General features: G+C 43.5%; 1 protein-coding gene across 3 annotated transcripts in view; it reads right to left on the reverse strand.

Moving 5' to 3' along the window:
• Positions 1-23,108, reverse strand: part of CDH23 (cadherin related 23) — a 1,872,161-nt gene extending 1,849,053 nt beyond the window's left edge. For all 3 annotated transcript variants that reach the window (XM_075348968.1, XM_075348971.1, XM_075348969.1), the window contains exon 1: positions 22,954-23,108. The gene's annotated coding sequence lies outside the window, so the exon portion shown is untranslated. The remainder of the gene's footprint in view (positions 1-22,953) is intronic.
• Between the last annotated feature and the right edge of the window lie 2,313 nt (positions 23,109-25,421).

Raw genomic sequence — 25,421 nt, forward strand, 5'->3', positions numbered from 1 at the left:
GTGCAGCTGACAAGTCTCATGCAATACTATCAACTAAAAAAAAAATGCATGGGTCTTAGAATATGGATAAATAAACAAAATTTGTAAGGGTTTTATTTTTTGCTAAGTAAAACATAGATAGTATATAAGTTTGGTATCAAATTAACAATAGTGACCAAAAAAAATTAAAGGCAGTAGGTCAGTTTTCCCATAAAGAAAATGCTGTGAAAACAAAGAACAAAAAAATGGCACAAAGAATTTTTTTCCTAATTACCCAGAGCTCGACTTGCTTCATTCTCCACTTCTTCTCTCCTTCATCTTCTGAACTCATCAAAGTTGCATGCAAACTTTTTTTCCCCTTTCCCCCCAAAAAAACACAGCCAGGTATACCCCTTTTTAGTCCATAGAGCTCCTTTGTTGTAGTTTGCATTGGTTTAACGTTTTTTCACAAGAATTTAATTTCTCTACTCCTAAAACACAACAGAGAAACTGAACTTAAATGGCTGGTGTGAACAGAGCCTACGATCACTAGTAAACAAAGAAAAATTAAAATTGGAAATTGTGTCACTCTCTTCATCTTATATTCTATGGAAGAGTTGTAATATCACTGTAATTTCCAAATGACAGGTTGTATTTGTTGTTGTTTTTATAAATTCAACAATCAGTATATTTTAGGACTAGGATCTGTCTTTATTCCATTTTTGTTTTCCATCAATCTTAAAAAAAAACCCCAACATTTATTAGAGAATTTTATTTCACTATGACAGGTCGAGCGCCAAAGTACCAAAGACGCTGATGGATACATATTATCAATAAGTCAGTCATCACACCACTCCAATAACTTCCAAAGAAAAAAGTTGCAAACAAAATTGATCTATTAAAATATTTTAATATAATTTTACAAAAATTATAACTATTTTTTTCTTCCAATGCAGTCTTAAATGTTAAAATGAATTACCACAATGCCCAAAAACACCAGCAGCCACAGAACCTTTAATTACCACGACAGGTTAGTTGTGACATCTTGCGAGCCCCGCGTCCAATCAGCGCTAGCTTCTGTCTCCCTGCCTTTGGACAAACAAGTTAGTCAACAGGAAGTTAGAACTGCAGCTGCCACTCACTTCCTGTTGATTGCTCATTTTGTCCGAAGGCGGGGAGACAGAAATGAGTGTTAATTGGATTCGAGGCTCATGTGATGTCACAACATCTCGTGAGCTCCAGGAACGCTAACCACAGCACCACAAGAATGGGAGGTGAGTGTAGCCTTTTTTATTTTACTTGAGGGAAATATCTGGTATCAGTAGGGGTTGTCCTAGTAATCGACAACTCCTTTAGGCCTCAAAGGTATACAAAGGTTCAGTATTGGCATAACAATTTTCTATGGTTGGCATATCGATCTGCTTGAACTCTTTGACTATGTTCATGTTCACATAGCATTTTTTGAGGATTTGTTATGACTCTCCAACAAAATTCTCCTTAAAAAACACTTTGAAAATGATTTCTATTAAAGGGAACCTGTCAGGTGCAATACATACCCAGGACCACAAGCAGTTCTGGGTGCATATTGCTAATCCCTGCCTAACTGTCCCTGTATACACTAGCATAAATAAAGAGATCTTTAGAAAAAGTATTTCTAAAGATCTTTTATCAAATGCTAATGAGGTCAGCCACCGGTCGTTAGGACGATACTTCCCCGGGCTAATCGGCCCTCTTAGCTTTTAAGCACATCCCTAAGGGCCATCACGTGCCATTACGTCTGAGTCCTGGATTTCGGCTCAGTGCACATGATCCCAGACTTTCGGTCATGCGCACTACATGGGTTTGAAGCCAGGACTCATGCACAAGGCGGTCATGAGCTTTATGAACCCGGGTGTACGAGTCCCTTCTTCAAAACTATGTAGTGCACATGACCAAAAGTCCGGGATCATGCTCACTGAGCTGAAATCAGAACTCGGACGCGATGGCAGCAGAGAGGTGAGCGCAACCATCCTCTGATGCTGAGCATTCATTAGCATGTTAGCACGCCCACAGGCGTGCTAACATCCTAAGAGGGCTAACTAGCCAAGGAAAGTAACGCCCGACTAGTTGCTGGCCTCCTTAGCATATCATATGGGATCTTTAGAAATACTTTTTCTAAAGATTCCTTTATCTAAGATACTATAGGCTGGGAACGTTAGGCAGGGATTAACAATAAGCACCCAGAACTGCTTGTGGTTCTGGGTGCATATTACACTTGACAGGTTCCCTTTACGTTTCAACTGATAGCATGAGGTTCCTTATCATTTTAGATTTTTTTAAAAAATCGCTAGTGGACAACAACGTTTATGGCACTTCTTTGAATTGGATCCTGAAAGAATATGCTACAAATTAGGCACTGTCAGATGTAAATGGCTGCAAAAAAAACCCCAGCATTTCAGATAAAAAAAGAAAGTTCCAAAACTGTTTTGAGAAATTAAAAAATATAAAAACTCCCCAAAAATTGAGAATATCCTAAAACAGTTTTGGCTTGATAAACTCAACATTTTAAACTTCTCAAAAAAAATTGTGTGAAAATAGTAATACAGATGTTATTCATTAGTGAACTGTAGCTAGGGTAAAGCTACATATCCCATCATTTCATTTCCCACTGACTCCCACTGGGTTTTAATCTGGATGGCTAACTAAGAAGACATCTTAGACTCAAGTAGACATGTGGAGGGTTCGTATGGGTATGGTTGACCTAACATATGTTAGAGGCAGGAAACTAATTTCTAGAATGTTTCATTTCGATAATATAAACTATAGTGTTTTATGTGAACATTTCAGACTAAACTAAATTCATACTAAAAAAGTAGCAGTGAAGTAGAATTACGAGTGGTGGGTTACGAACGCTCAGTTATTAGGCTGTCACTCAGGTGTTGAAGCAATTTTTCTTTGGACGTAAAAGGAACAAGTAGAGGCGATTGGAAAAGGGATTTACTTCTCATCCCCACACTTAGTGAATTAAATCTCACCTTGTAGGACAAATCCAGAACAGAGATACATGTAGAGTGGCAAAAGAAAAAAGAAGAAAAACACCTACAATGACAGACTACCTAGTCCAAACACATAAAGAGCAACATTAACAAACAGGTCATTTTCCCAAATGACATAAAAGCTTTTAAATGGCTTAATATTGGCATAGCTCCTACTGTTACAGTATATTGTAAGATTTCTATAAAGCAAACGCCCAAGCCTACTGGAATGCATATAAACGGTCTAATTTGCAGGTCGCTGCGTTGTGTGACAAGGGAAATTTATTTCTATAAATTCGTACAATAATGAAAAAAAGAGCAGCTATTATTGTGTTACTTACTGTTTGCATAAATGCGTATATTTAGTAGCACATCCCGCTGTGATTACTTCACACTAACAAATAAATATTTATTATCTGAAATGTCAGCGTAAAACAAAGCTACGAGAGAGAACTGTGAGCACAAAATACGGTGCACCCTTTCCCGATACACCCCACACATTGCTGCATTTGCTATATTATTCTTCATGCGTGCTGACATAGACAAATTAGTAGTCGGATCTGCCAATCTTACTTCTATTTTCACTGGTAAACACATGGCTACATAGTTAAAACCAGAAACATATGGAATAGTTGAAGGGATGTCAATAGTTTATTCCTTCCCAGATGTGTGTTACAAAGCAAACGAGCAGATGGCCGACTAACAATGGTGGACAGCTCTAAAGTGCGTGATTTACGCACGAAGGAAGAAAGGACCTCAAGGAATATTAACTTGAAATGTCCTGATGTAACAATTTAAACCCTTGTCAGATTAAGAGGTGGTCCAATGCTTTAATGGTTATCTCAAAACCATGTTCTGGCAAGTCTTACAATGTTGTAAGAAGAGGAGCAAAATGTACTATAAAGCACAACTGTATTTCCAATTTTACAATTTTTCCAGTGACAGTGACACAGTTAGAGTCTTGAAATTGATTTGTGCTTTTCCTGGGCTACTGACCCAAAAGTGAGATAGCCAATATTTTTTATGGACAAATTGATAACCCATAAGGAAACATTTAGATTACAAGTTGTATATGTCTACGGCTAGAGATGGCCTGATCTGACATATTCAATTTATTCATATTCATCAAAATTGCCCAGATTTTATCTAAAATTTGCAGTGAATTTATTCTCAGCTAATTGCATATCCCCTAGTATGCCCTTGGGTCTGAAGAGACCCCGGTCGCAGGGGGATCATGACCAGGTGCACGGACCGTCGAGGAGGACAGCTGGTGGCCTTTTGCCATCACCGGGCAGGGGCCAGGGCACGATGGGGTACGTGGACCCTAGGTCAGCGAGTAGCTTTAGGCGTCCTGACAAGTTACCCGATGAGGATGGAGCCTTCAAGATCCGTTCTCCACCCACTCCAAAATCAGGGTACTAGCGCAACAAGGGGGATAGGACTTTTCACACATACGGTCCAGAAAATCCCAAGCGTGAACCCTGAGAACAAGCTCACCCAGTTATCCAAAGACATACAGTTAGGGACTCTAGATTGTGAGCCCCAATGGGGACAGTTATGCCAATGTATGTAAAGCGCTGTGGAATTAATAGCACTATATAAATGAATAAATATTATTATTATTATTATTATTATTATTATTATTAGCCATACTGGGGAATGGGACCTGATTAGTTTCAAACTAAAGGGACCAACTAGAAGACAAGGTGCCAAGGCAAAGGTCACAGACTAACAGGCAACACCAACGGGCACGGGATTCCTCCCGGCGTGCTCCCTTCAAGCGGCAGCGGTGTCCAGAACTTTGGTTTACTACAGTTGTCAGTGCCAGCGTTATTGGACTGAGTGAGTACGCAAGTGACCCTTACCATCCCAATGGCACATCCCTGTCACCATCACCGGGTCCCGGGGCATTCCCCCTACCCGTGGAGGGGTTAAACACCAAGCTGCCCACACCATCGCCACCAGGTACTCCCAGCTGCAGCGGTGGTACTCCACCTTACCACGCACCACGGGTGGCATCACAAACTTTCCACACCATCTCCTGTACATAACCCCCCTTCGTTTGAGGAGCCGCATGACCCCCGGGTCCGGAGCCCTCTCAAGCCACCGCGGATCCGGATCTGAGCAGCCCCGCTGCTGACGCGGGGGCGGCATATATGGGTTCATGAAAAACACGTGCAGCACACGGATGGCATCCGTGTGCCGTCCATCTGCTGTACGTGTTTAAAATTGAAAATTTTAAAATATAGGAGAAGCTTTGTAGGGAAAAGAGGATCAGTACATCCAAAAATGTATTAAAAATGTCTTCTTTATATCCACATGAGTTAAAAGTCCATCCAAGACATAGTAGCCCTTACGCGTTTCTGGTACAGAAGAGCTCTTTTGCGCTGGAAATGCATCAGGGGTACTATGTCTTGGATGGACTTTTAACTCATGTGTAAATAAAGAAGAAATTTGTAATACATTTTTGGATGTGCCGATCTTTTCCCTGTATTCCAGTCCACCTGGAGGACTTTTCCATTGCAGCGCTCCATGGATGCATGGTGACTCACATTGTTGGGCGTGTTCAGCTTTCCTCTGTCTCCTGTTTTGTATGTAAAGCTTTGTAATTTAATTTTCTTTATCCATACCAGAAAAACACAGATGGCGCACGGATGACACATAACTTTAAAAACCTACACATGGATGGGTCATTAAAAATAAAAAAGGATAGTTAATGTGGACCGTGGCACATGCACAAGCAGGAAGTCACAGATAGGGCCCCGCATTACACCTGTCCCTCATAGGTAACATACAGCCAAACATTTAAACCATAGTCACCCCCGTCAGGGCTTGATGGACACACCAGGGGGCGGAACCAGGCTGTTGGAAGACGCCCACCAAGGAGTTCAGATAGCCTGAGGCAGGAAAGTAAACAGAACAAGTTTAGAGTTCAAGTTGAAGAGGTGTGTGGGGTGGAGCTGTGTGCAGCTCCAACAGAGGAGAGAAAGCAATTTAAGAAGGTGCCAGGGTAGGAGCCCTGGTACCTTTGGCTAAGAGGCAGACAGCGGTCTCCGTCTGCAGGAGCCGGGAAGACGGCTCGGTGGAACCGAGGTGCACTGGGACAGGGTAGTGGCCCACCGGTACCGACCCGGGGAACTGACTCGGAAACCGGAGCACAAAGGGGGTTACTCAGACCCTGAAGCTAGGTCCAGAAGCTACTGGGGGCTAGCTAATTAACTGATTGTGGCCAGGACTAGAGGTCCTGTCCTACCCAAAGTCCCGACTGAAAGCAACAGACCAACGAGGAGGATAAGCAGCCATTGCCATGGCTCAGAGATGCCAAGGGCCAGCATCTGCGGGCAAAGGGCTCCTTAGGCAACCATAAGCTGGGAGCGGATTCCTGAAGTTGCAAGCACAGGAGCACAGGCAGTCCACCATCCAACACAGGTGCGGGAGAAAGACAGACACCACCAGCTGAGTGGGGGACCAGACTGCAGCCGGCTGCGGGCACCAACTACCATCACCTTGGTTTACCAGAGACTCGTGTGTTTACTAATAGGGAGTACAACAGCCCCATCTCCTTGCACTTCCAAACACCCCAACGGGTCCCGGGGCCACCATCCCTGCCCACGGAGGGTTAACAACTTGCTGCCAAACATCTCCCCCAGGTGCCCTGTAATTGCAGCGGTGGTGTCCACCTTCACCACATCCCATGATTGGCGTCACGAACTTAACACGGCTCCGGTCGTACATCTACATCCCCAAACCACAACCCCCCTTTCAGTTGAAGTAACCGCGAGACCCCCGGGTCCGGAGACCCTCAAGCCACCCACTGAAGGTCCGGATCCGAGGGGCTCGGTTGGCAAGCACGGGGCAGTACACCTCAATTTCTGGCGTCACGAACAGGATACTTACCCATCCATTTACCCTGTGGAAGTGCGCCTTGTATTGAAGTCAGCGGTGATCCGTTGCAAAAATTTTTTAGAATCCGCCATCTTATCGCCATCTTGTTGGCGCGAAAATTCCCGCCCATGGTCTCCTTCCCCGAGAAAGGGCGCAAAACTGAAGCCCCGTCCCCTGGGAACACGGCCGTAAAGAAAAGCCGGAAGTCGCAAAACGAAACTTATCGGCCAGCTAGTAGAGTGCCACGAAAAGACCAAGAGGGAGCGGGTGAAGATCAGCGGCATGTAACTAGCGCTGAGGAGTGCAGGGATGCCAGGACTCTGCAGAAACCCTTTCCTGGACACCAACGCGGCAGGATGTGCCGGAAGATCCAGGTCCAAGCCCACTTCATGCTGGCGAAGTGGACATCGGGGATGAAAGGCTTGGCTGCAGCTGTCCAGGTGAGCGAAGTGGAGATGATCTCGGAGGAGCGGGTAAGGAGTGATCCACGCCCCTGTGTTCCCCAGGAACCAGCCGTTCCGGCTGAGGGACCCGGCCTGCTCCCGTCCGCCACACCGTCTCCCTCGTTGCCCGTGTCTGCAGCCAACGCCCCGACCGACCATCTACGGAGGAGGACCCAGCTGCTGGGCCCTCAGGCCTTACCATCACCATCGCTCTGGCACTGCTGACGACATCCCATCCGGCCCCGAGCCTGGCCGCACCAGTGATGACGTCAGCTCCGGCAGTCCGCCCGGCCGCAATGGTGATGACGACGACTCCGGCAGTCCGCCCGACCGCAACGGAGGCAGCACCCGCTGCTCCCAGGTACCTCGTCCCAGCTGAAGACCAGTGGCAAGGTGCTCGTGGAAAGGAGATGCAGGCTGTTGAGCATGTGGTCCCACGGCAGTATGTGGGGCCGGTCTATGCCGGCGCCGAGGGTTCCCCAGGAAGTCTGGCTCCTGAGCAGGAGGGTAAAGCGGATGTGCATGCCCGCATTGATGAGTATTAAGAGGTAGCGGTTCCTGGCTATCTTTCTGCCCATCCCAGTTGGGACCTTGTTGATGTTCCTGTTCTAGTTTTACCCCGTTTATACAAAAAGACAAGGCCGAGAACTTTGAGGCCAACCCAAAAACTATTGGGCCTTGTAAATAGTCCCTGACCACCCTTTTTCATAGTCCTGCAGTCTCTGGAGAGGCTGGTTGGAGGAAGAGCCTGCGGGAAATTTTAGGCCGAGGTCCTGTCACTAGTGAGACCGGTAACGACCCTCCGGGTCAGGGATCCCTTGGACGTGGGGCCTCTGAGAGAGACTGCTGGGCAAGGAACTTATTACCTGGCCCTGAACCCGCTTCCTGGACTGGGGAAAAGGGGTGCTGACCTGGTTTTTAGAGGCAGCATCAGGGCTAGGTTTGCTTGGGTGGGCAAAAATGAAAAGGACCCGGTCCCGTCCCATTCCCGGTTAATAAAAATGTTTTATTGCAACATTTAAGCAAACTGCCTCCCGCAAGGGAAGAAAACAAAAATATGCTTAATTGTACAAAAGTTATTATACTTGTAAACATGTTTTATCTTTTTCAGTTCAAAAAAGCAAAATAAACTGGTGGTGGTCGGGCAGCCCGCGGACAGACTGTGGTTAATCAAGGGGGAGTGTGATGCCCTGGTCGGGCCAGGTAGTCACAGATAGGGCCCCGCATTACACCTGTCCCTCATAGGTAACATACAGCCAACCATTTAAACCCTAGTCACTCCCCTCTGGGCTTGATGGACACACCAGGGGGCGGAACCAGGCGGTTGGAAGATGCCCACCGAGGAGTTCAGATAGCCTGAGGTGGGAAAGTAAACAGAACAAGTCTAGAGTTCAATTTGGAGAGGTGTGTGGGCTGGAGCTGTGTGCAGCTCCAGCGGAGGAGAGAAACCATATTGAGCAGGTGCCAGGGTAGGAGCCCTGGTACCTTTGGCTAAGAGGCAGACAGCGGTCTCTGTCTGCAGGAGCCGTGAAGACGGCTCAGTGGAACCGAGGTGGACTGGGACAGGGTAGTGGCCCACCGGTACCGACCCGGGGAACTGACTCGGAAACCGGAGCACAAAGGGGGTTACTCAGACCCTGAAGCTAGGTCCAGACTGGGGGCTAGCTAATTAACTGATTGCGGCCAGGACTAGAGGTCCTGTCCCACTTAAAGTCCTGACTGAAGGCAACAGCCCAACGAGGGGGATAAGCAGCCCCCGCCATGGCTCAGAGATCCCACGGGCCAGCGTCTGCGGGCAAAGGGCTCCTTAAGCGACCACAAGCCGGGAGCGGACTCCTGAAGTTGCAAGCACAGGCAGTCCACCATCCAACACAGGTGTGAGAGAAAGACAGAGACCACCAGCCGGGTGGTGGACCAACTGCAGCCGGCTGCGGGCACCGACCACCATCACCTTAGTTTACCGGAGGCTCGTGTGTTTACTAATAGTGAGTACAACAGCACCCTCCGGTCGCCCATCTCCTTGCACCGCCAAACACCCCCAATGGGTCCCGGGGCCACCATCCCTGCCCAAGAAGGGGTTAACAACTTGCTGCCAAACATCTCCCCCGGGTGCCCCGTAACTGCAGCAGTAAGTGTCCACCTTCACCACATCCCGTGAGTGGCGTCACGAACTTAACATGGCTCTGGCCGTACATCTACATCCCCAAACCACAACCCCCCTTTCAGTTGTAGTGACCGCGAGACCCCCGGGTCCGGAGACCCTCGAGCCACCCCCTGCAGGTCCGGATCCAAGCGGCTCAACTGCGAAGCACGGGGCAGTACATGTGTTTTATAGACAGGGGCCTACGGCAGTGCTAACTTTTATTCCTTTCAGCTTTGGCTTGTTAATAACAATCAAAGCACAATGAAGTTGGATTGAAAGTGAATGGCAGAATAATTTTCAATTTCAAAACCTACAATAGGATTCCTGCCATGTTTTGCAGCGTGTGACGTTTTTGTGGAGAAAAAGAATTGTGATGTTGAGACTAAGGGGCACTCTCACAATGGTATTTTAGGAAAGCTGTTACAATCTCAATAAAGGCCATGATATGAATGAAGGGTATTGTTTATTTTAATAGATGTTCTGCATATTTCACACCAGTAATATATAGAGAAATTTGCATAAGGAGCCATAATAGATTTCTCAGGAGCACAAGAACATTTTCTATTGAGTAACCACAAATCAATCATTAAATGGAGGTTTATAACCTGCCCCGTGCAGCCCTTCAGGACAAATGATATCCTAGTGAACACTTCATCACGTTTCACTTGACTCTTTTTAGCTTCTTTCCAAAGGATGAATCCTGTTCTCTGCAAAGCCCAAGCAGCCATAATTCACTATTTGGTTTTTTAAACTCCTAAGGCAAAGTATGTCTACAGAAAGCGTACCTGCTTTGTAGAAGCTGACATGGTTTTTAAAAGCAGTTTTTGTTATTTTTTTCTTCGAAATCAATAAACCTCCTTTACTTCTAAAAGAAAACTCTTGGCAAACACTGAATTATCAGCATATTAACAGTTTCTAGCACCAATGCCTAGGCAAAAAAAAAATAGCACCACGACTTACTGTGTGAATCTAGCCTAAAGTCATTGAATATAAATGAAGCATATTGACTCTCATGAATCCTTCATAATATTGGTCTTCTCACATGGGCCAAAAGGAGCATTTGGGCAGTGAAGAGTAGTTAGTGTGTACATATGTGTAACCGAAGTTTAGCCTGTGAGTTACAGCAAAGTAAAAGCAGCTGAGATGGAGTATTTGTACCAGTACTACTATAACGTATTAGGCAGGGGCAGTCGTGGGCAGGGGTTGTAGTCCTCAAGCCACCCCGACAAGCTACAGACACAGGGAGGGGACAGACTGGTGTATGGAGTTGGTGTGGAGGTGGTACCTGCTTGAAGCTGCTCATCTGGGGTTTCATCCAGGTTCTCTGGGTCTCGGTCACTCTGACCGACATCACACGCCACACTATCAGTAACAAGTCCACCACCGGTTAAAAACGCAACAACTTTACTGTAAATTCGCTTACAACACAGCTTCCACTTCTTAAAGGCAGTTTTTACACCAAGATTTTTCACAGGCATCAATTTTTTCACAGAATTCGACTCTTTCGGTACAGACACCAACGAGGAGAGGGATGGGCACTCTATCTTCTTCTTTACTAACATTTTGGCTCTGAACAAACAAGAGGACTCCTAGAATCCTAGGGAACCTACTAGTCAACACTGGCCCTGTCTCCTGTCCGCACTATTAACGGCAGCTGGCCTAGGAAAAGGGTACACTTCTCTTTTCCCTCTGCCTTTGCATTCCATAACTGAGGGGTTATCAGTTTGCTTCAGTCCACTTGATCCTTTCTTCCTTATCACCTTTCTCTGCCTGGACCACACTGCTCTACTCTGCTACATCTGTCCCTGTTGGTCCTCTCATTATCTCACTCCTTCCCTATCTGCCTGAAACAGGAAACTCCTTTTCCTTTATCGCCTTCTGTGCTGGGGACTGTCCTCCCCCTTTTATCCTATGCCAGCCTACCACTCCCTCACATTCCCTTACACTGTGCGACCAGGGACCCAGTGACACCTAGTGGCAGCCGGCTAAATTACACAGGAAAGACACACTTAAAAATACATTACTCAAAAACATTCTCTTTGAGATCATAACATCTTCAGGGGCGGCAGGGTACTGGATACCTTCTTACACTACCATGTTGAGAGAATCTTGGTTGCTTTTCCCAAGAGAATAACCCTATCTAGTACAGAGTGTGAAAGGTATTGCTAGACTGTATGGGCTGCTTCCAGGGATGACGTCCCTTTTGTCACGTGATAGTATTTTGAACACACCCCTATCACGTGACAAAAGGGACGTCATCCCTGGAAGCAGCCCATACAGTCTAGCACTACCCTGAGCACAGTGTGACCGCTGGTGAGGTTTGCGCGCTCACGAGATTATGGGCGGGTACTTGCTGATAACAATCACAGCCCCGCCCATAATCACTTGCCTGCGCACACGTCACCAGCGGTCACACTTCTCAATCCCGTGAGACTGGCACTGGGCATGCGCGGGGATGGCTGGAGCAGTGGGCGGTGCATCAGCTATGGAAAGGAGCGATGGGGGGGTGGCATACAGGACCAGGAGGCAGAATAACGGACGCCAGAGAGCCTGCCCGCGTGTCACATTTACAGTATCTGAATACAAAAAGGTACCACTTTATAAAGTCTTTATTTTGGTCTCACATGGGGCACAATAATAACAGGGACCTTTCTAGAATGCAGCCCAGGAGCTGCAGAGGGGGAATCTTTTAGGTTTTGGGTGAAATTTCTGCTGACAGGTTCCCTTTAAGTTTTCTTAAAAATCATCTCACCCAATGAATGAATATGTTGCTCGTTCATTGGGTAATTGATGGCCTCATTCACGAATATTGGCCTATCTAAATGGATCCTTATTGGGCATGATGATCTACATTTAACTGTATCAAAGAGGTTGTCCACTACTTGGACAACCCCTACTCATTCCCCTTTGTTCACCCCCGCAAAAATAAGTAAGCCTATACTCACTTCCAGTGCAGCTGCAGTTTCAGCAATGTCTATAGCCACAATCCCGGGGCCCACGTGACATTGTTATGACACATGAGCACTGTGACCAATCAGCGCCAGCTCCCTTCTCCCCGCCTTCGGACATTGAGAAGGAAGTCAGGGCAGTGCTCCCATTCTGCTCAAATGTCCGAAGGTGGGAAGACAGACGCTGGGTGCTGATTGGTCTCAGGACTTACATGTCATAATAATGTCACGTGGGCCCTAGGAACGCAGCTTTAGACATCGCTGGACCCGCGGCCGCACAAGAGGTGAGTTTAGTGTTATTTATTTTTACGAGGGCAAACAAGGGGAATTAATAGGGGTTGTCCAATTAGTGGACATCCCCTTTATGAAATTTTTAGACATTAAATTCATGTATATTTCCCTCTAGTTTCTAAGAGAAGTTACCAAATACTAAAACTGACCTTTCTCACATTTAAAAATGAATACAAGAATTTTTTTTTTAAACATGAGTGAAATCTTATTTGATTAAAAGTTACAACATCCCTGCTCAATGACTTGATGTAACTACCTAAATTGAGACATTTATGTAAACATGTAAGGATGTTCTGTTATCCCCACATAATAGACTTCCAAATTAAAATGAATGCAATAACGGAAAAAAGTCACATAATGATATTTTATTTCACTTTGATTACATTAAACTTTTTGGAGTTCCTAATTGCAATAAGTCCTGGTTATGCGGCCTCTAAAATCATATGAAGGTTAATAGACTGGAATGGACGTGGATATTTCTAGCTGAATCAGCGCCTTATAAATACTTGTAAGGTCTTCTCAGAAAAAAAATAGGTTATAGATGGAAAAATATTTCCATTGCATTCAACTGACCATCCAGATCTATTACTATGGATCAAAAGAAACAGTTTAGAATTAGAACCATTCCACTTGTGACTTTTAGGATCGCTACTTCCAATAGGTGGCGCTGTGCTAGAGTTTGTCTCCTTTACTGGAGAGACAATTTGAATATTTCTTAGAGGGGCGTGGCAGCTATAAGTCCCCTTACTTGGCAGCCAGGCTGGCTTGCAAAGTCTCCTTAAGGAGAATAGTGTTCCCCTGTGGTCCCCACATAGCTTTCTCATGAGCCAGATCAGACACCCCCATACTTTGCACTGACGAGGGGCAAGCACCCCGAAACACCGTGTCTGCAAATTGGGATTCTGATCTGGCTTACATATATCCTGAGTCATATTGCAAAGCATTGTTAAAAATCTACTTGTGACTTTTAGGATCGCTACTTCCAATAGGTGGCGCTGTGCTAGAGTTTGTCTCCTTTACTCGAGAAACAATTTGAATTAGAACCATTTCATTGTGAGCAGGTCATTGTTCTGTACCTGTGTATTTTGTAAATAGCCTCTTCAGCAGCGCTAGTAAATTCCATGGTTGCTTTGCAGCATTAGCAGTAAATAGTTACATTAAAATTATGGAAGGATACGCTAAGCAAACTAATACATGGCCATTACAGACTAACAACGATTAGACTAATGTTTTTCCTTTAAACTGAGAACAGAGCAGGGATTTGAGAAACTTTGCTTTTAAGAAGCTCATTGTTTATTTATTCAAATGATGAGGCTCGTTAGTTAAGTGATGGATCACCTACCGACATACCTTGCATACTAAGTTAGGTAAAGACAATGTATGATAGAAATGGAAATTTATCGACACAACCTTAAAAGATTAGTTTACATCATTAATATAAAAGGAAAACAAAAGAGAAAGAAAAGTTATTTACAGTGTGGACCCTTCTGTTTGATAAGGTCACTAACCATGATTGATATATTTAGGTCACGTGTTGAAATCACACAGGAAGATTGGCCTAATGTCAATTTAAAGGGGTGGTCAAATACACAGCAAAGTGGCCAAATCAATGTAGGCCCTGTGCGCACAGTGCAATTTTTTATGAGTTTTTGGTGCAGTTTTGGGTGTAGTTTGTTGCCCTAAACTGAATGTATTTCGTCCCCCAGCAAAGTCTATGAGAATTCAGAAAGACTGTGCTCACGTTGATTCTTTTTTGCCTGTAATTTTGGGTGCAGAAAAAAGAAGCAGCATGTCACTTTTTGTATGTTTTCCCTGCATTTTTCCATTAAATATAGTGAAAAAATGTATGGGCAAAAACGTATGGGCAAAAATGCACCAAAAGCAGGTAAAAAAGGCATGTTTTTTTATGCGTTTTTTTCGGTCAGAGATGTGTTGTGAATACATTTTTCCAGTTTGGGGTTCCCTCTTGTGGTCAGTGCTGGCGGTGCAGTTGACTTGTGGAATGAGAGCCACAGACCTGTAGAGAACTGGCAATCAGTCCTTTCAGATTGGGACTATATAACTGAGTAGTTTTCTCCTGTTACTTGCCGGTGCTCAATTGATTTCCTGTGTGTTAAGGACATTCTGAAACCAGCCCTGCTCTCTACCAGAACTCCTCTCAGATAAGTGGTCTTGTGCCTCTGCTTATTGTTTCCACTTTCTTGCTGTTTTTTCTGTTAAGATACTATGGCTTGATTCCTATTTTGCCTGTGTAGACTTCCTGGTGGAATTGGATCATTCCCTGCTGGGAGTGTCTGTATATTTTGCTTCATGATTCTGCAATGTATTATGTTTTATCATGCTTGGTATTAAATTCAGTCCTTTATCTATATTAGTGTTTTTGGATCACAGTAACATCAGAACACTGATATAGTGGGGGAGAGGCCGTGTGGTCTCAGGGTTTTCCATGTCAGGCGTGCTGAGATTTTTTAGGTATTTTACGGTTGCAGACAGTGCTCTTTCCTATAAAGATAGTTTGGGCCTCATCTTTGCTGAAATCTGTTTTCTGGCTTTGCATTGTGTTTTCATATATCACCATAGTCTTTACATGTGGAGGACTGTCTATATCTTTGGGGATTACTCCAAAGCAGATTAGCTGTTCTTATAATTCTATGTGTAGGAATGTTTAGTTCTCCGGCTGTGTCGAGACAACTAGGTCATCGTAGGCTCGTCCCATGGCTACTTCTAGTTGTGTGTCAGGATTAGGTCTGTAGTCCGTTAAGATTCCAGTTACTCTGGTTACTTTTTGGGTTTCCACATTTTTTGATCCTCCTCGGTCCCTGAATCATAACAGAGATGTGTTTTTCTTCCAGAAGGTGTGTATTTTGCTGAAGAAACAAAACTTGCACATAGCCTAAAGCTCATAAAGAAGGCTTTTTTCAAATACTTTGTGTAGCCAATTGTGCCTCTGAGCGGTGCTTTTGCGGTCCGCTCATCCCCTGGGATCTGTAACCTCTCCGGTGATGTCACAACAGCTTCCAGTTAACCTGACATCACTGAGGCGACGCAAGCCCCAGTCTCCCTGAGTGACTGGGCTGTGGGTGGAGTTTCAGCACTTATCAGAGCCCAGCATCGCTCCTGCTTGCGGAGCTCTGCAGCGAAGGAGAGAGCACGCGAGATGCTGGGCTGTGACAAGCGGTGAAACGCCACCCACAGCCCAGTCACTCAGGGAGACTGGAGCCCACCTTGGTGATGTTGAATCAACTGGAAGTTGACTTGACATCATTGGATCTCAGAAGTCACGGAGCCCAGGGGTCACATGAGAGGGATGAGTAGACTGTAACATCACAGCTCAGAGGCAGAATTGGCTACACAAGGTATTTGAGAAAAGCCTTCTTTATGAGCTTTACATTGATGTGGTCACTATGCTGTGTAATGGACCACCTATTTAGTATTGTGGTAGGGTTGACATTTTTTTCTAGATCCCCTACATAAGGAGGCCTTTATAAGAAGAAAAGTGTGATTTCATGACATGTCTAGAGTGACAGAGGCTTCAGATCTACAGCCTCATTTTCATATCATTTTGAATGGTGATTTCTCAGTAACAAAAGGAACAGACTAAACATGTAAACGTATTACTGAACTTGTGAAATACTGTTAATAGATTCCCTTTAAAGATAGATTAAAATCCTATCTGGAAGTAGGAACAAAATATTCACCTTTTTAGGACCATAGTACTGTAAATTTGCACCTTGAAAGCGCTGGCGGCCCCCACTTATGGCCTTATGTTTAACTTATCATTTGTAAAACTGAAATACAGTCATAGCCTTTGTCTACATAAACTTCTGATGGTTGATGCATATTTTACAAATGATGATTGATTGAAAATACTGAAGAATAATATACAAATATCACTTCGTGAGTCTGAGAATAGGTTTCAACTAATGATGGGCAAGTGTGCTCGCCACTGCTCGATAGTTGATCGAGTATCGGGATGCTCAGGTAGGCTCAGTACTCGGCTGAGTATTAAGTCTGCTCGGATGTGTTGTTCGTGAAACATTGAACACAATATATACATCATTGAACACCATATACCTTTTGAAGTATCCATTCTATGATTAGTTCACATTGGCCAACTAATGATGGGATGATTGGGTATGCTACGTGCTCAACCAAGTATTATGGGTGCTTGGATATGTAGTTCGTGAAATATCGAATAAAAAGCACAGGCTCGCTTCACTGAATGATGGGAGCCGGAACTCCAGTGAGAGCCATTTGCAGTCTCTGAATGGCTCTCGCTGGGGGTAAAACCAACGTTTTTGAATATAGTATATCCCTCCCAAAAAAATACATCCCCCTGAATTGCTCTGCTTATGGCTGGCTGTATGTTGGCAGAGAGACGAACTGCCCTATCAATGACTTCCATAATTCTCGTTACTTAAATCGAGCCTGTTCGACCTTCTGACCTGCTCAACTCGAGTAACAAGCCCCCGAGCATTATCATGATGACTCATTACAAGCACCGAGCACCAAGCATTGCACTGCTCACCCATCATTGTGGCTAACACTTAGAACATATATGGATCTATAGACAAATTGACAGGGAAAAAAAAAGTATACAGATGTAAACGTAAGAAACATCTGACTACAAGTCATATGCCTAATTTTAACACATATAATAACTCTTTAGTAGACATAAGTCTACTCTGTAGGTACCAATGTATTTTTTTGCTATAGAAGAAAAACATTTTAACAAAATCTTAAGTGGGTATTGAAATTCTGATCAATGGGAACAGATGCCAGAAAGTAAGCTCAGCCAGGGAGAGGTTAAGGACAAAAACATCAAATGCTTCTGCCGATTACCCCATCCAGGGTTCTTTATAGCCTAAGTATACAATCAAGACATTAGCTTCTTCATTTCAATTACAAAAACTGTAAAAGTCAGTTACACGATACATTGTAGCAGTGATAAACCCTGTCCTTGTTTTAGGAAATAATAAAATGTAAACAAAAATCATATTAGAGACAAATATTGTTCCCTTATTGGCAGCATAAAAAGTTTTCAATATACCGTACATCTTCCCAGATAAAACAACCCAACATAGGGTAAAAAAAAACAAAAAACTTTGCTGTGGGATCACCACTTGAGAGATTTTTCTACAAACATTTAGGCCTTCTTCACACAATATATCTACCTATGTATTTATATAGTTTTATGACAATTTATATATATTTCTGGTTGAGTTTTTTTTAATTTATCGTCTTTTTAAGGTTATATAAAGACGCTGCATCAACTGAGCAAAGCAGGGGAGAAGCTGCTGCTCTGTCACCGTGACATCAACAGAAGCCGCTAAGTCACTGGCAGGAGCGGTCAGTGATTGCTCTGTACGGGTAGAGAACTGCACCGGCACAATAGGCAGGTACTTAGAAACTATCTACATGATACTTTTAGGCCTAAAGTGAAAAAATTACATTGTCATGGATAAGCCCTTTAAATCCTTTTGTCTTTAATTGCTGGTTTAGAAAAATCTTCCAAAACATGGTGATTCTTCACCAGCTCAGTGTTAATATGTACCTTGAGGATGTGACTGACAGATGAAACTCTCAGAATTGTAATTGTTCAGCAGAAACCTGTCAAATCCACAAGATGTAACCAACACCTTTTACATTTACACATACTCATTTTACATTTAGTAAAACATCTGGAGTACGACTGTCATTGAAGGTGGAAAATTGGAAGGAAAGAGAAAAGCAATTAACGCCGAGGAAGTATCTTATGCTGCGCTATGTACACGTTGTGATGGTCACAGTGCACAATTTTACACTTCCAGAGGAAAGAGGAATTAACTGTCTGGATAAAGTTACATTGCTGCTGTAGAATACCGTCACCTCTTCAGTAAGGGTATGTGCGCACGTTGCTTTTTACCTGCTTTTTACCTGCTTTTTTGCTGCTTTTTCTTCTGCGCTGTTTAATGCCAAAATGGATGTGTTCTTCTATTCAAGCAAAGTCTATGGGAATTTGGGTTTCTTGTTCACACTATGTTGTTCAAAATGCTGCCTTTTTGTGGCAGAACTTTGGTCAAAAACTCAGCTTTGCAGTGCAAAACCCAAATGGCAAAAACAATTGACATGTTGCTTCTTTGAAAAGCTGAGTTTTTGACCAAAGTTCTGCCACAAAAAGGCAGCATTTTGAACAACATAGTGTGAACAAGAAACCCAAATTCCCATAGACTTTGCTTGAATAGAAGAACACATCCATTTTGGCATTAAACAGCGCAGAAGAAAAAGCAGCAAAAAAGCAGGTAAAAAGCAGGTAAAAAGCAACGTGCGCACATACCCTAACTCCTGTAAGGGCTCATTCAGACATCAGCGATTATTCTCATCTGCACAAAGTTTTAGCACAGTTCTGTCCATGTTGGATCCAAACATCACAGATCAGTCAGTGTTGGATCAAAACATCACAGTTCGGTCAGTGTCGGATCAAAACATCACAGTTCGGTCAGTCTCTGTTCCAATCATCACAGTTCGATCAGTGTCAGTTCCAACCATCAGAGTTCGGTCAGTGTTGGATCCAAACATCACAGTTCAGTCAGTGTCGGATCCAAACATCACAGTTCAGTTAGTGTCGGATCCAAACATCACAGTTTGGTTGGTGTTGGATCCAACCATCAGAGTTCAGTCAGTGTCAGATCCAACCATCAGAGTTCGGTCAGTGTCGGATCCAAACATCACATTTCAGTTAGTGTTGGATCCAACCATCACAGTTCGGTCAGTGTTGGTTCCGACCATCAGAATTCGATCAATTTCAGTTCCGACCATCAGAGTTCAGTTAGTATTGGTTCCAACCATCAGAGTTTGGTCAGCGTGGGATCCAAACATCACAGTTCGGTCAGTGTTGGATCCAACCATCACAGTTTGCTCAGTGTTGGTTCCAAGTATCAGAGTTTTGTCAGTATTGTTTCCAACCATCAGAGTTTGGGCAGGGTTTCATCACTTTTTCTTTAGATGAAAAAAAACTCCTGAAAGTTTCCCCGACTTCTATAAACTAGTCCTGAAATATAGAGGCATCCGAATGCTGTCTGATATTTTTATGGCTCCATAAACTTTAATTTGTCAGATGAAACTTGTATCAATATTGGAGATGTAGCTGTGCTTTTGTGTAGACCTCTTGGTCCGGGGGGGCATTGTATGGATATGTGAACTCTCCCATAGACTATCATGCATATGAGTGCTATCTATGATAAAACACAGAGAACACTCGAACAAGGAAATACTGGATTCTGAATAAGCCTCACAGCATATTCATTCAAGATGTAACTAAAAACTCCATTGAATCACAAGGAAATTGATAGGTTTCGGGTATAATACTAATAAAAACAGTCTGCATTACCCATGAACATTGGAACAAGAGATACTATTAAAAGTTTATGGATCGTAAACTCAGACTGTCGTAACCAGAGGACCATCGCATGAGCTAGTCTCTATCTGCAAAATGTTGTTTTCAACACTCACGGTCTGAGAGCGGATCACAATGTCCTGCCAACTATGGATATCCTGACAAACTCAACAGTTTTATATATGCTTGTTAGGTTGGTGGGCTTGGGTCAGGGGAACCGTGGCCACTCCAGACATTTTGATCCGTTCTTGGCACGTGGATGTTGGATGTGTAAAACTAGTCTATCCAGCACAAATACATCGGCAATCTGTGGAACTACACATATCTGGTATCTGCAGGTGACCTGGCTGCACCTACGTGTGTGGGCATAATGAAAGAAGTATAGTAAAGTTCATAAATACCATTATCACAGGTAACAGCAACATATGAGGACATTTTGGCATGGCTAGAACAGTCTCTAAGGTTGCACAATAGTAGACTACTGTCAATGAAATGATATTTCTTGCTTCTAAAAATGGTCCTGATTAGCTTATACGCTGCCCTATTAGTAAGACATCAGTCACCTAAGGGTTCTAGCGGTTAAGGGTAATGCTTTCTATAGACTGTAATGACAACACTGACACACGCTGGTCTTACACAGTTACTACAGGATGTAATGATTGTAACTTATCAACTTTCCCCTTTAAATGATGAGAAATTACAACACCATGTTAAGGTAGTCACAAAAACGACAATATATATTTAACTATTTCTCTATCCTAGGCTTCACTCACAATGTACAGTCACTGAATATTTGTCAGTAGCTTCACCGCTCATAAGTATCTGACTAATAGATTCGCAAATTATCACTGCTGCTAGTCTCTAAGTTGCCAGTACTTTCACACATCATTGAACCAAAATAAGAAACAAACAAGTTTATTGTTTCTTTTTTTTTCCCATAACTAGGTGATACATTGGAGTTTATGATTAGTGATGAGCGGGAACGCCATGCTCGGGTGCTCCATACTCATATCGAGCAGTCGGACCCTTGGATGGGAGAGACTCGTGTGCCAAGTGTAATGGAAGTCAATGGGAAACACGAATTTTTTCTGGAAGATCTTCTAGAAAAATGATTGAGTTTCAAATTGACTTCCATTATACTTGGTACACGAGTCTAGCCCATCTGAGCGTCTGATCTGCTTGATGCAAGTACTGAGCGCCCGAGCGTGGTAGTGCTCACCGATCACTTACTATAATGCAATAATCGATATTCCATGCGTCTTGGATTGAAGAGCATTTGTGGCTCTTCGAGTCAGTGTCCTTTTTGGGGGGTCTTTTTCAAAACACAGATGCTCTGGGTATGGTATTTCTTCTGGCCTTTTTTCCGAAAGGAGTTGAAACAAATTCCCGTGCAAAACGCTGCTAAAAGTGCCATTAAAATGCTTGTTCTTTGGGGCATTGTTGGGGTATTTTTTTAAATACCCAAAATACTGTGGGGCTGCGTGAAAGTGCCATATATGAAGTTAATATAGGAAGATGTGACACCAGCCATGCCACCCCACTTGAAATCTGACATGTGTATATGTCTCCTGTAAAAATGGTTTATAATAATGATATACCCGCATATAATCTATAACATGATATGCACTAATAGACAACACCCCATGAGACTACACTGATACATGTGCCCTGATAATTTTGGGCAAAAATATTCAAAAAGTGTTGAAGTTTGTATTAGTATTGATTGTGAGCCCCAACCGGGACAGTGGTGAGCATACCCGTAAAGCATTATGGAATTAATAGCACTATATAAGGGAGTAAAATAAATAAATATCGCCACCAGAATGCCGAAACGTTCAGTATGTGTGATTGTTTATATTTAATCCAAAGCGATTGTTAGAAACTTGAATTTGCCATATAATAACCATGTGATGTAGGAAATTAAACATAGATTAATTCCTAAGAAATACAAGATCCACCATTAAAAGAAGAACACATCATGTAAGTATGAGCTCAGTGACCAAGATGCTTGGCAGATTTATGAATGAGCAGAGGACGTGCCTCATATTCTAATAGTTTCCAAACAGACCCAACTGATTACTGTCAAAGAAATACAGAATCCTGATGGACCGGGGTCACTGGCAATGAAAGAGTTACCTAGATAATAGTTAAATCTGATGTGAATTCAGAAGGCAAATGTTCATGTGTGGGATGTCTATATGAATCCAAAGCATTCTGTTACTACTCCATGATTCACTGGGACTGCTCCAATAGCATCAGATGAATGACAATGAGGCGCCTTTGCATGTTTCGCTTTTGGACCAGAATATACCCAGCATATGAATTTCCCACCTACAGACAGATAGGGACTAAGGGAGATAATGTTTTCTAATGCTGTAAAACAAACCCACACATATAGAATATTTATAGGCTCTAATATCCAAAAAGCAGCCATAGACTTCACGTCTATACGGAATAACTTCATTACCAGCACAAAATCCTAGAAATGTAACCCAGAAAATCCAGCAGCAGGTGAGAGTACACCAATCATTTAATAGGATCTTAATCAGCGGGATTGAGAAAGTGGATATACAGCTCATCCTGATTAAATGAGCATGACCTTTTAGATAATTATGCAAAATGAGAAAATGATATGATATATGCAAAGCATACCTTATCCCTCACCAGCAACAGGGGGAATCTGAGACCTGGGAAATCAACAGATGCAGAACATGTGCACTGTACAGGGAGCAAAAGTTTGTGGAAAGCAGCAAAATAATGGCCAAGTGATGAGTGATAGGAGGCTTAGAGGGCATCTCCATTCCAGTGATGGAGACTATGGATGGAGAGACCTTAGAAATGACAGAAGGAATGGGGACCATCTCAGATTAACAGGAATAGCATTAGATGACTATACCTTAGGAGCTGGGTATCAGAGGGATCCTGGCTCAGTAATTGGGAGCAGGTACTGACTTGCTGTGTCCTGTAGTTTGCTCCAGGGTGGCTTTTATTCCCCTCGGTCTGTTATTAATCCCTTGCAGAGCAGAGTACAACTTCAGGAGTGCCACAGGAATCCTTCATTCCCCCCTCAGTCCAGAAGATCCAGTCCCCCCTCCAGCAGACACAAGAGCTGCTAGCTCCCCCTCCTCTGACTCCCACCCCTAAAATAACATTCACAGCCTCAGCACCACTCTAGGATGGCACACACAGGGCTCAGCATTAGCAGGTGCAGGGCTCCATAGTCTCTGGAATCTGATGCCCCCACGATGTGACAACTTCACTCCTTACAAGTGCCACTTCATCCACTAAAGTCCAGAAGAGATCTCCAGCCTGAGCCTCACAGAGGAGCAGAGACATAGGAGCCTCTCAGCTGACGAGCACTTAAGAGCCAGCAGTTCCTATTGCCATGTCATGAATATTTCAGCGAGTTAAACTGCCCTCAGCTGATGTCAGGCTACTTGCTGCTTTGGTGAAATCCCCCATAGATGAGCTGTGGAGAGCAGAGGAGAGCCAGGTGCAGCCTGTCACAGAGCAGCGTGTCACCCTCTGCACCACAGCCCATTGATCACACCACTCATCGTGATCGCCTGCTCTCAGGAGTCCAGCACCGAAACGACACGATCAGGAGCTGCTCCAAGCAGGCAGCTGAAAGGTGAGATGCTGTGAAGGCTGCCAGCGCCCCCTTCTTCATCAGCACAGCAAAGAGGCTGAAGAATAGGATTACAGAGCAGATTTCTCCCTAACAGGACCGCTAATAAACTTATGCTTCCCTACAAGAGGGGTGACATACTGACCACACAGGGGCACAGGACTGATAGCAATATGGGGAAGCCCATCTGATGCAGATAAGGATCTCATATAGACTTGGGCTTGTATAGAAGTATAAAAGAATGCACAATATGTCATCTCACTACTGGAATCTGACAAGCGATTTGTGGATATAGATACAAAAATGTGGGATTCTGATATCACCCTATAATATTGTACACACTATAAGGGAATATTAAATGCCACCATGACATGGAAATCCTGCAATCAGGTGAATTACATGTACATTATGCCCATTTCACACCATGAAGAATAAGGAGGATTCTCCTGTAAAATACCTGAAAAAGGCTAAGTTCACACAAGTGTAAAAAAAAGAGATTTTTCACCTGTACAGATGATATTTTTAGTAATTGTACAACCTTTTTATATCAGCAATTAATACAATTTAGAATACTACAGTTTCCTTTGTTACTAATTGCAATGTATCTGTAAGAATTGGATGTTGTATAAATATACAGGTAACAGATGATCCATATTTGATCTGATTTATTTTGTAAAGCCATAAACTTGAAAAGGCGAATCTCACCAGGAATGCAGAAGAGAATAATGCATGATGCCATACAATCCATGTGCTGTCCACAGAAGGTCACTTTTTGTAGACAGCACTCAGACCAAACGTCTGGTCGTGGGATCCAACCCAAATATATACAAAAACAATAGCATACACCATCAAATACAACATGATGGTGGACGGGCAGGTCACAAACTGGACTGTTTTCCACATGACAAATCCTCTTTAACTGGTGACTGTGGATGACTGAATTCACATGTGCTGGATTTGTTGCCGGAATTTACACAACTGAGAAATCCATTCCATAGATCTGAGTGGAGCTTTTTTGCATTTTGGATTTCCCAAGCTCCATTAAATAAATGGGACAGAATCAGAAACTTCATTTTTAGTCTTTGACAAGTTCAGATGCCTGTGAGAAAATTAGGGTTAGTCATGTGCGCAAACTGCAGACCTTATTGCCTTTGTGTATACTTCTGTGCTCCTGTCCACATCATAGATGGATGCTGGAGCTGTCATCTATTGCATGCACTATATGCTGCACTTGTTTCTACATGGACCACTGATCTGTATGGAAAATCACTCATGTGCAGTACCACATTGGCTACAATGGGTCCATGTGTTCTTGCGCAGTTATGTTGCACACATTGACCGCATACAGACTAAAAAAAGGATCACCTGGAAACTCCCTATCCATTTGGGTGGTCACCCTATAATACTACAGTTTCCATTCAACAACTGTATGTTGTGATGTTGGCTGCAGTCTTATATGTTATCAGCTGTTCACTAAGAGTTTTAGGAACCCATAGGTTGTCTTCATTTATTAAAAGGGTTGTGAAAGTAAGACATCTTCTTCAACACTACAGCCAGTGCATTGTCCCAGTGCATCTCTAGTTGTACTGTTTTGCACTCACTACATGCAAAGGAGCCTTAGGTACTGATTGTTGTATGACTAGTATGCTCTCAGACGCAATAGTTTGGTAGGCCATTACAGATCTGCTTCCGGAAGACATACGCAAGTAGATATGCCATTTTTTTTTACCTCTTTT

This window comes from Anomaloglossus baeobatrachus, chromosome 5, assembly GCF_048569485.1.
Source record: "Anomaloglossus baeobatrachus isolate aAnoBae1 chromosome 5, aAnoBae1.hap1, whole genome shotgun sequence".
Classification (NCBI taxonomy): domain Eukaryota; kingdom Metazoa; phylum Chordata; class Amphibia; order Anura; family Aromobatidae; genus Anomaloglossus; species Anomaloglossus baeobatrachus.